Source organism: Phascolarctos cinereus, unplaced genomic scaffold (assembly GCF_003287225.1).
Source record: "Phascolarctos cinereus isolate Bilbo 61053 unplaced genomic scaffold, phaCin_HiC Scaffold_2;HRSCAF=192, whole genome shotgun sequence".
NCBI classification, from domain to species: domain Eukaryota; kingdom Metazoa; phylum Chordata; class Mammalia; order Diprotodontia; family Phascolarctidae; genus Phascolarctos; species Phascolarctos cinereus.
This window is the reverse complement of record NW_027555625.1, coordinates 333,309,466-333,321,627: the sequence shown is the minus strand read 5'-3', so window position 1 is coordinate 333,321,627 and position 12,162 is coordinate 333,309,466. Positions and strand designations below refer to the sequence as shown.

General features: G+C 42.2%; 1 long non-coding RNA gene across 1 annotated transcript in view; it reads right to left on the bottom strand.

The window, feature by feature from the left end:
- Positions 1-12,162, bottom strand: part of LOC144455937 (uncharacterized) — an 80,523-nt gene that overhangs the window by 15,403 nt on the left and 52,958 nt on the right. Inside the window, exon 2 of the long non-coding RNA XR_013484821.1 lies at positions 938-999. This is a non-coding gene — a long non-coding RNA (uncharacterized LOC144455937). The remainder of the gene's footprint in view (positions 1-937; positions 1,000-12,162) is intronic.

The window sequence follows — 12,162 nt, the reverse complement described above, 5'->3', positions numbered from 1 at the left end:
AGACAGTCCTTAAGGGGATGGCGCTAGCAAAAGGAAGGAGCAGGAAAAGCATTCTGGAGCAGTAGGCACCTGAGCTGAGTTTTAAAGGAAGCCAAGGGTTCTAAGAATCAGATATGGAGAGGGAGGACGTTCCAAGTATGGAGAACAGCCATTGTAAAGGATTGGAGATAGGACATGGGGGTGTCTTGTGAGAGGAATAGCAGGTAAGCTTATATGGCTGGTTCATAGACTCAGAGTGGATGTGACTTATACATGGTCACACAATTAGTAATTGTGTAGGCGGAACTTGAAACTTGCAAGTTTAAGGTGTTTTGCATTGTACTGAGATGCCTTTCTAGTAAAAATCAGAAAAGGTATAGGAAATAAACCTATTATTTAATTGACAAAGAGAATTCATTCCCAGATGATGAAACTCCTTTGACCGGTGCAGATCAGTCTAGGCAACTTAATCATCTTAAAGAAATGCTTAGGGTGGCTAAGTGGTGTAGTGGATAGAGTCCTGGGTCTGGACTCAGAAAAACTCCTCTTCCTAAGCTCAAATCTGGCCTCAGACATTTACTAGATGTGTGACCCTGGGCAAGTCACTTAATCCTGTTTGCCTCAGTTTCCTCATCTATAAAATGAGCTGACTGAGAACAAATGGCAAACTACTCCAGTATCCTTGCCAAGAAAACCCCAAATGGGGTTATGAAGAGTTGGACACGACTGAAATGACTAAACAACTACAACAAAAGAGCACAAAAACGTTAAGTGGTTTGTCCAGTGTGGACTCAGGTCTTCCTGGCTCCAGGACCAGCTTTCCATCCAGCAACTCCACATTAGAAATAGACCCCCATTGTATAGAATGAAACATAATAATGAAACCTAACAGCATTTGTTGGAACAGAATTATCTCTTGAGCATCCTGTCCCTCCTATTCCCCTGAAATTCCACTCACTTGAGACTGAAATCATCTGCAGCCTGGTAATTTCCACGGCAACCAGCTTCATCAGTGGGAGCCTGAAAATCAAAACAATAGCTTGAAAATTCATGACTGGCACAAAATTAAACAATGACACTGCAGCTGTGGCCATTAGTAGCTTTTTGAAGCCCTGTGCATCTTCACTATGAGGAGGCAGAATAAGCTGACTTGGGAGGTGGAAATAGGATTAGTGTGGTACCTCGGCCTGGGCATCTCTTAAGTCCTACTTTTGCCATGTATTGCTGTGTGACCACAGGAAAGTCAACTCCCTTCTCTGAGTCTGTTTCTTCCTCTCAGAAATAAAAGAACCGGACACCCAGGAACTTCTGGATCTAAATCCTTTTATCCTCTGATCCTTTACCCTGCTTCCATCACAGGGCTGATAAGATCAAGTGCTATAATGTATATGAAAGCTCCTCATTGTCCCAAAGAGCTGTTGTCATTTACCAAAAATATTTTTCATTATATTCTTATTAATAATTAATAATGACTGAGCTGTCATAGTCAAAGTTATCCAAAATATGCAGTCTTGGCTGAAATATTTATAAGCTGTTAAAACCTTGGGCAAGTTTCTTTTGCATCCCCGACCCCAATTTTCTTTTGTCTGAAATGATACAGTTGGACTGGATGCTTTCTGTTTCTGTTTTTTCTATGTTCTTTTGTCTAAGGCTCTTTCCAGCTCTGACAATCTATGTTCTGTCTTCTGAGATCCCTTCCAACTCAGACATTCTGTATTCTAAGATCCCTTCCAATTCTGACATTATATGTTCTATGTTCTTCAGTTCCTTCTAACTCTGACATTCTTTGTTTTAAAGTCTCTTTTAGCTGATATTCCACAATCCCAAAACCTGGGAAGAATCCTGATTGTTGGTGAGGAAAAGAGATGGTACCAATCTCCATTTGGGGGCCATGGCTTTCTGCTCATGTCTCTCCCTCCCTCCTTCTCAGGGCCTTTTGTTTCCTTCAAAGTTTTGCACTTCCAGTCTTCTCAAACTTTTCCAGGGGCCAGGACGTGGGATGGAAGATAGGTCAGAAGGAGAACGTGGAGATATTCTACAGGCCCAGAGGGACACATTTAACATTTCATCCAACTGTCCACCTTGGCCATTATTCTATCTGTCCTACTACCATGTGGGTATCTATGCCCTCCACTCCCACTTTCCCCCTCTTGCTCTAGGTACAATAATCAAATCAATATTGCCATAGCTTCTGGAAAAGTGGTGTTAATTAGTTGCTCTACAGATCAACTCACCTTCCCTGTTATTTCTCAGACCAAAACTACCTTCTTTGTCCATCACTCCCCAACATGTACTGTCTCCTCCTAGTAAAACAGAATCCTCCTAAGGGCAGGAATGGACTTTTCACTTTTGTGCTTGTATTCCCAGAATTTAGCACAATGCCTTTCACATTGTGAGCATTTAATAAATTATTTTTCATTCATTCACTTCCCACCTGTGATGCTAGCTATGTGATCTTGGGCAAATTACTTAACCTCTCTTGAGATCGGATTACTTCACATGCAAAATGAAAATTATAATAGCTATGGGACCTACTTCTCAAGCTCAAATGACATAATTATATAAAACACTTTGCAAACTTTAAAAGTAATGTAATATGTCAGCTATGATAATCATTGTTATTAGTATAACAAGAGCAACTAGGGGAAAAAGGTAATGGAGTGTGAGGAGTAAAGCTAATCATAACACATTGCAACAAGAGGTGGGACTAATGCCACCCTACAGATGGGTCTAAATAACTTGAGTGTAGATTTTAGAACATGTGACCAATAATATTGTTGGTCAGGCAGGTTTAAGAGTTTTATTGACAATGTAGGAATCAACATGCCTGGACTAATCAATACATTTTCAGTTCTTTTGTTAATTAGGTCCACATGCATACATACCCAGCTAGCACACAAAAGGGCACCTTAGGTCAGGATTTTTTTTTCTAATCCATCCTCACCTTCTTCAATAAGAAATCTCCCAAGTTTCCTAGATACCTAATTTGAAACAAGTAAATTCCTTTCAGCCTCTGTCTTGGCCTTGGCACTAGCTGCCAAGGCCATGAATATTACCTTGAGGCTTTGATAAACTTTAAGTGACAACATTGGAAGGGACGGAAGAGCTGGCAGCTTTTTTTCTGCCACCATATGTAGGTCCCTCTTTGCTTACACTTTTCACCTCATAAACATTGCAGAATGTGTGGTCTTGCCAATGTTTAGTGGGTGAAGAGTGTAAGCAAACGGGATTACTCTGCCCAACTTGTTGCTCCTCCCACATGACACTCAACCTCTTCACTGGGTGCCATTGCAGAGCCCCATCCCTGGAATGCTTTCCTTCCTCCCCTCTACCTCTTAACTTCCCTGACTTACACACCACCCCCTATATAAGGCCCTTCTTCTTACCCTGACCCTGGAGCCTTCCATCTGAGATCACCCGTCATCTACTCTATATCTTTTTGTATATACCTCCTTATTTACATGTTGTCTCCCCCATTAGAAGGTAAGATCCTTGAGGGCAGGGATCATGCATTTTCCCTTCTTTGTATCCCAGGGACTTAGCACAGTGCCTGGCATATACATATTAAATATTTTTTAGAAGTGCTTCTTGACTTACTGACTGTTACCCTGGAATCCTTGAGATGTTCAAAGAAAGCACAGCAAACCCCCAACATACTAGGCAGACCACACACTATACCATACTTTCCAGCCACACCAATGGCACTTATACAAATTAAAGTACCACAGCATAGACAGAAATGGATTGTAGTATGCATCTTTGGAAAGAACCTCTATATTGATGAGACCACAGATCCATTTGAATTCCTTATTGTATCCAATCTATCCTAAATCACAGATCTGATCATATCACTCTGCTACTGAAGAAGCTTTGATGACTCCCTATAGCCTCTAAGATCTAAGGTTAAATAACTTCTTGGCTGAGTCCACAAGACATGGGGTACTCACCCCTCCCTTTCCTGCACTCAGCCATGTAATCAGGGCTAGATTTAGTCCTAGGCAGCCTACCTTTGCTGAGAATGGGTTCCCTTTTCATGATCTTTGGCCCATTAGCTCCCCCACCTTGGATAAGCCTTCAAGATAATTTTATTATAATAAAAAATCATATACCCACAAGTTTAAGGGTTCCCCCACAAAAAAGGGAGGATTAAAAGAGATATTCAAATGTTCAATACCAATCAGATACGAAGCAGGCAATTTATGCTTACACATACTAAACAAGAATATACAAGCATACATCTACAAAACAGGAGTCAGTGATTTAACAAGATTCAGTGACAACTTACAACTATTGTTATAGTCTACTGGTGGGATAATATTTAAATTTCAACAGTAAACAAAATAATTGTGCAAAACTGTGAATTGCACATTTTATATTTCACCATGGCTCTGTACTATCAGCCCCGTGTCAAACACAGAACTCTGCTGAACTTCATGCTCATCTCTTTTTCCCCCCCTTTTTTCCTGGAGGTCCAGCCACATGCCCACCCAGACAGCTCTCTCGGCCACCCTGGCAAAATGTCATGCCCATGCCCACTTCCCACCAAGACTCTCCCCGGGTGCACTCTTCCTGAACTGCTTTTCTGGAGGCACTTCCTCCCTTGCTGCCTGCCTCTCTCCATCATTCCATCAATCCACTGGTTCTGCATCTGCCACTGCCACAATCAGTCTCTCCAGGGGACATTGTCACCGTCATTCTAGTGGGTGCCACCAGCAAAGCCCTCTCAATCAGACAGACTCACAAAATTATTTGCAAGCTTGAACAGATCTGGCTTTAGGTATTCATTTACTTAAGATCACAAAATAATAAACATAAAAGGAACAGAGTCAACCAGGCATGCCACTATAAGCCTACCTAGTTGAGTTCACATTCTACATTGGGAATTGGGGCAGGGTCACTATGATATCCAGGTAAAGAAGGACTCCTCCTTCGCCACCTCTTACTGGAGTCAGAAGATGCCGCCTTGAATGGCGAAACACAAAAGGGCCAAAATGGAAGCTGTTTCTTCTTTTAAAAGATAATAACACCTGCCTCTCTACCACTGTCTTGGATTGAAGACTGACCAAGGGACCATTAAGGGGTTTCCACATTATTCTAAAATGCCAACTATTTTCAGTGCTGGGCTACCACATGACCTAAGCTTGCCAGGAAGTTTATCATCTCCAAAAAGCCCAAGCAATAAGTAAACATGTCTTGGAGTCTCTAGATTAGTTTCCAGGGGAGCTCTGGGTGCATATTCCATGGAATGGCCCCCTAAAGACCTCTTCAGTCTCTGCTGAAAGAATATGAAGCAAAATCTTTGTCTTGGCATTTAAAGCCCTTCACAATCTATCTCAAGTTTATCTCTTCAGGCTTATTATACATCATTCTCCCTTACACATTTTTCCAGTCTATCTGACCTATTTGCTGCTCCCCATAAATAGGATTAAATCTCCCACTTCTATACATTTACACAGGCTATGTCCCCCACATCAGGAATATTTTCCTTCATCTTCATCTCTTGATATCCCTACCGTAGTGGACCCCCAAAATTATTTTGTACTTTTTTGTATTTGTAGCACACACACCCCCCCTTAGAAATGTGTAATGGAAAGACTCTTCTCTCCCTCCACTTCAGAGAAGGTAAACACATGCATGACTGCTTCCTGTCAGGCAGAAGGACTCTTTTAATTGGATGCTAAACCAGAATTCCACAGATATGATAAAGGAGGGATCTTTGTCACTCAGCTCTCTTTTTTCTGCCAGTCTTAAGGTGCAAGGATGACTCCTCTAAGCTCTGAAGGGTGGAAATGGGGAGATGCCCTTCACCTTCTAGACAAGACTGTGTGGCACCTCCTATTTATGTCTTCTTTCCATTGGTATTGGCTTGTAAGATCTTGAAAGGTAACTGGCACCCCTAGATGCCCAAGCCACTGGGCATCAGCAGCTACTAGAGCAATTACATCAGCAACAGTGGCAGAGAGAGTAGCAGACTAGCCAAGAGGGAAAGAATCATTCACAGAGAAAGGTAGAGAGGACTCTGAAAGAAAGATTCTTCTTGACACTGATCAGGCTGTACTCAGTGGAATGCCCTTTGCAGATGTCCTGATGAGACATATATTAACCTCTCAACTGATTGCAATCATTCTGTGCTTTAATGCTTAGTGTTTCCTTTCTTGTGTGGGAATAAAACTGCCTGCTCTGTCCTTGATTCGTGTTCCCAGAGTATTCTGGGTACTCTTTTTTTTACTTCCTCCCACTTCCCTTTTCTGAGGAGAATCCTTTAGACTAGAGATGAAAATAGAATTATTCCTCAGGAATCTGAAGTGGGGTGAGGGGAGTTAGAATTAGAGTACTGGGAGTTCCCTTATTGAGAAGAAAGGTAAACACAGAGCAATGAAAACAGGGCAAACCATGAGGACAACTGAAGTACAAGGATTGGCAAAGATCGCCAGCCCACAGAGCCTCAGCCTGTCAGTGCCTGCCTAAGCTCGCAAGTAAATTCAAGATAGAGATAGATAGATAGATTGAGAGAGAGACAGAGACAGAGAGAGAGAGAGAGAGAGAGAGAGAGAGAGAGAGAGAGAGAGAGAGAGAGAGAGAGAACTTACCTGTGAACCTAGTTGAATATAAACCCCTTACAGGTAGCTTCTCAATTTTGTGTTTGCATAGTGCTAAGCATTATAGTAGGCGCCTAATTAATGACTGTTGGATGATTGATACATAAATTAGTCAATAAGCATTTATTACACACATAATACATAAACTGATACATAAATAAGTCAATAAACATTTATTAAGTGCCTACTATATTCCCCTGAACTGTGTTAAGTTCTAGGACTAAAAATATAAAAAAGACAGCCCCTGCCCTCAAAGAACTTACAGTCTAATGGGGGAAATATGCATCACCCCAGGTAAGGAACTCACATGCATGTGTGTAACAAACATCACATACAGTATACAGCTTCATGTAATAAACCACCCTCAGAAACTATATGCAATATATAACATCATGGGTTGAAGTCACATAGAAAGTACCCATTATATTCCATTTGTGGGCACCATTCAGGGACATGTGAAACTTCTTTATCTATCACCCCCTGAAGTATTATATACAAGCCTGACCATTGGCCGGGCAGTCCTGGCACTTCCATGTACCCCTGGCATCCTCCAACCCACTGGGCCATGGTCCCAATTTTAAGCCCATGGATAGCCCAGGCTGAAGTTCATAAAGGGCTTCAGTTCCCCTGGGGCCCCTTGTTGTTGTTTAGTTGTGTCTGACTCTTTGTGACCCCATTTAGGGTTTTCTTGGCAAAGACACTGAACTGGTTTGCCATTTCCTTCTCCAGCTCACTTTGCAGATGAGGAAACAAAGAGTTTCATTTAACAGAGTGAAGTGATTTGCCCAGAGTCACACAGCTAGTAAATGTCTGAGCCAGGTTTAAACTCAGAAGATAAGTCTTCCTTACTCTAGACCTGGTGCTCTATGTATTATACCACCTAGCTGCCCTTGGGGCTTCTTACAGCTGGAATATTAAATTGGAAATAGGATTCAGCCCTACCCTCCCAGTCAGGACTGAGGTCCTCCTGAAGCCAAGACAGTCTGGGCAGGCCTCCCCACCTTTTAAGAGGGTACCACCAGATAATTCCCTCTTTATCTGGATAATCCAGGCTCTCCCCACATAGTGATCTTTTGTCTGTTGCCAACTATATAGCAGTAACTATCTGAAGCTCTACAATGCTTGAAGGCTTATAGTCTAGTGTGTGTTCCCTCTTTTCCTTCTGCTCCCTACTTCTAAATACTCTAGGTCACGAGAGTGTGTTTTCTAGGTCCCATTTCTAAAAGAAAAGAGGATATACAAATTCAGAAATAAGGCAAGAGGTGAAAGCCATTAGCAGCTCGAACAAAAGAAGATGCCTCAGTCCAAGGCTAGGCAACCACCAAGCTCCTGAATTATTCTATCAATATGTTTCCCAGGCCTACCTTGGTCCATGCTCCTCCTCAGCCCAAGACCCCTCATCATGACATCTTTCATGGCCCACAAGAAAGCAGAGGAATAAATCATAGGGTCCACGGCTGTCTAGTGCAACTCCCTCGTTTTACCAATGAAGAACTAATGCTCCCAAAGGAGAAGTAATTGTAAGGTCACTCAAGTAGTGACTAGCCAAACCTCGAATGGAACCCAGGGCCGTTGGCTCCAAATCCAGTGCACCACCCCACCTCCCCATTACCACCACCACCACCACCAGCGGCACAGCTGCTTCTCTTCAGGGCATAAAGCCGAAGTGAGCTGTAGCCTCCATTTTTTGTGTGTCTAGAACAAGTTGTTCAATGCGGCTGCCTCCACGCCTACAGCTTTTTCTATTCTTGCTGCAATGAGGGCAATTTACATAAATTGCATATAATTTATTCCTTTGGGGTGGAAATTAGATGTAGAACTACAAAATCAAAAGGGTACATTAGCATGTTAACTCCTGGCCAAGTCTCCCAAAGAAACTGGGAGCTGGGGTATGTTCTGGGCAAGAGGTAAAGGGAAAGAAGGACCAAAGCAGCGGTCAACAACTAATAGAATCACATATTAGGGGCTTATTCCTCTCCCAGGACCTGCAAGGGGCTCGAACCGATGACTAATCATTCTGTCCCTTTGTATTTATGTGAGCTCAACCAGAAAAGCGTAGCAGTTGAACTGTGAGAGAAGGAAGACAGCAGCTGCTGTCAACATCCCCAAGGAGGTGACTGGCCTCTTGGTCAGTCTGAGGCTGTCTGTAAGAAGCAGATCAAACAAAAATGGCCCAGATCTTTGAACTTCTACTCCTTAAATTGCAGACATAAAAATAATTTTATTGGAGGAGTACTAAGCAAGAAATGCCATTGAAACCTTGTCCTAGCACAATGGTGTAACTCATGAGATGGTGGCACCCTGGGAGGTTTCCCCTGTGCATGTGTTTTCTTGTGCCATGCAAGTATCTGATTAAAGTTTTGTGCATAGAAGTCTTTCACAAGCTGCCTGAGGTGTGGGAAAGAGAGAACTCCAAAAGGTTTTATAGAGTCAGTCACAGCTGCTTCCTTGACATCAACATCTGAGCCCTTCCCTATTCTCTCAGACATGCCTAGATCAGCAGTCAAGCTCAGGAGCCAGAAGGAAAGAGAAATTCAAAGGCTAGCATGAGGTGCTGAGATTGAAACAGAGAGGGTGGTGGGAATGAGAAGTGCTCCTCAGAGCACCAACCCAATCCCCCTGGAAACTTCCTCCACCCATGCACCATTTCCTTTAAAGATAGATATGGTGGCATAGTGTGGAAAGAACATTGTAGAAGAAGTCAAGACACTTGGATTCAAGCCTCAAATCTATCATTTACTAGCTGCATGACCTTGGACAAGTCACTGAACCTCCCTGAAACTCAATCTTTCCATTTATTAAATGAGAGGACAGTTTGGACTAGATGATCTCCAAGGCCTCCTCCAGCTCTGATATTCTGTGATTCTATGTATATAAGTCACTCTCCTTCTCTGAATCTGTTTTAGCATCTGTAAAATGGGGATAGCAATCCTTGAACTGTCTTAAGATCAAATGAAATAATCAATGCAACTTGTGCAGTTGGTCAGGCCTTTCCTATGCTTACAAATCTCCGTTGCCTCTCATTACTTAATAAGCAAATGTTAGACTCCTCAGCCTAAGCACTCATTCCCACTTGAAACTGGTACTTTTTCCTTCCATACTATACACACAGACTCAGGTCCTGAGAGAGAGATCATTTAGATTCAGTCCAGTAGCCCTTACTATAAACTCACATAATTCTATCTCATAGCTCCCATGTAATATTAAAAGGCCAAACAGAAGGTTTCCAGTGTAGATCCTTGTTGGAATATTTATGGGACAGAAACTCAGAGGCCATCCAGTCCAACTGTGCTTGACCAAGAACTATATTCCTGCCTCTCCAAGTGGTCACTCAGCCTTCTCTGTGGGAGATAAAGCATTCTTCCCTCGATCTCCTTTCGGACACCTTAATTGTTAAGAAGTTGTCAGGCCTAAATCTGCCTCTCTGTGGCTACAGTTATCCCTTCCACATACCAACTTTCCCCATTGTGGTTTTGATATATCAGTGGTTGGCATGAGGAATTAGATGAGAGTTTTGGGAGAGTTTTGCAGAAGCCACAGACAACATGTGAGGGCCAGAGACGACACAGAAAAAGTTTAGAAACTCAGAAATGCAGAAAATATGACTATAGTATTTTATAATATCAGCAGAGTTTATCTTTTAATACCATAAAAATTCAGACTTCTTCTATGGTACAAAGGGAGGGTCAAATATTTTAAGTAGATTTTAAGGGGGTGCCATGCCTATAACCCCCAATGAGGAAGGAATAACTGTTCAATCTATTCTTCCTAGTTCTATCATCTAAGGCCAAGCAGATCAAGTCTGACCTTGCTTCCATACTACAGACCTTCAACTATTTAAAATCAGCTTATCTGGTATGACATAAGACTTCCAGGTGGAACATTCTAAGTTCCCTCAACTGTACCTTGTATAGATGTGTCTCTAATCTTCTCAGCAGAACACTTGTCCTCTCCTGTATGTGCTCCTTAAAAGGGGGGCATCCAGAGCAGTGTAACCTCTCTTCTCATGGAGGCAGAGGGGTTCCTGAAGTACATACCTGTGACTCTGAGAACATGGAAGGAGACATTACTACTAAATGGTGGAGAGACCTCTGAGCTCATAGATGCTGAGTAGGTGGAGAGACTTCAGAGAAAAGGCTCCAACTTTTGAATGATCCCAACTGCCATACACATAGGAGGAAAGCAAGCCCCTCCAATATGTTCCTTGTCTTCAGTGCCTGCAATTCCAGAAATTGGTAAGAGTAGAATTCCCTGCTGAGAACATTGTCTCCTGAGTTGAGCTGAGTTGAGCAGCTCAGTTGCTTTAGCGTATTCTATTGTCTACCCTAATATATGAATAAACTCCCTGCTTCCTGTTTATTACTCATTTTGATTTAAAAAAAAAGGTTTACAGCCATCTGTGATTGTCTTTTGTATAGCCAGAATTTGGTGGGAGGGAAATAAACTGGTGGAGCACAAGCCAACTGTGGCCCTCCCCTTGGAAGTGAACAGGGAAAGTGGCTTCTATTCTGAAACTCTGAAAGAGAGCATTATAGCCCTAGATTACAAATATTGGGTAGGTGGTAAATAGATAAAACTATGGTGCAATAACCTGCTTGGAGATGAGAAAGCAAAGGGGTGACCTAGCTATGGATCCTGCCTTCCCCTCCTTCTACTAGGTTCCTGGTGTGCAACTACAGTTTTCCTCCTACTCATCCCTCAAGTGGAAATCACCATCACCCTCCAGAGACAGGAGGGGCCAGATCGCAGACTACTTCTATCTATCCATGCCACATGTTATATATTATATGTTATATACATAATTATATACCATCATGTACATAATTATATATTATATAATAATAATACTTAAGTTATTCTTAACATTATTTTGCATTATTGTTGTATTCCTTCAAGGCCCAGCTCAAATGCAAGCTTCCCTTAGTAGCCTTTTCTGATCCTTTCATTTCTCCTCCCCAACTCCAGTCAGAAATAATCTTTTCTTCTCTTAATTTCCAATTATATTATGCATTACAGTTGAAGAGAGAAAAATCAGGAAAACATAAAAAGACTTATATGACCTGATGCAAAGTAAAATAAATGGAACCAGGAAAATGATCTACACAGTGACTACAGCAATGTAAATGGATAGAAAAACAATAACAAAACAGTTGAAGATTTGAAGTTATAATGAATGAGCTTGGTCTCAAAGAAAAAGCATTAGAAGGCATCTATCCCTTCTTTGCAGAAGAACACTGTATATGAGTTTGCGTGTGTGATTGTGTTTTTAAAAGATAGCAGTGTTAGGTAAACAAAAACAAAACTATCTTGACTTAGGATTTCATTTTAGACATCAGTGGAGACTGCCCCAAACCCTGAAACTGAGACCTCTGCTTCTAGCTGGATCCCCACCACCATTGTTGAAGAGTACAATCCCTATGGAGAAGGGGCCAACCTCACCACCACCACCACTGCCAAACACCAATTGCCACAAATGGGCAGGTTAGCCCAAGAGCCCAAAGACTGGCAATGCCCCCCAGACCACCAGTCCTGCTTCTAGCATAGCCCTGACAGCCATCATCCTGGGAATCATACCCTGTGAAGC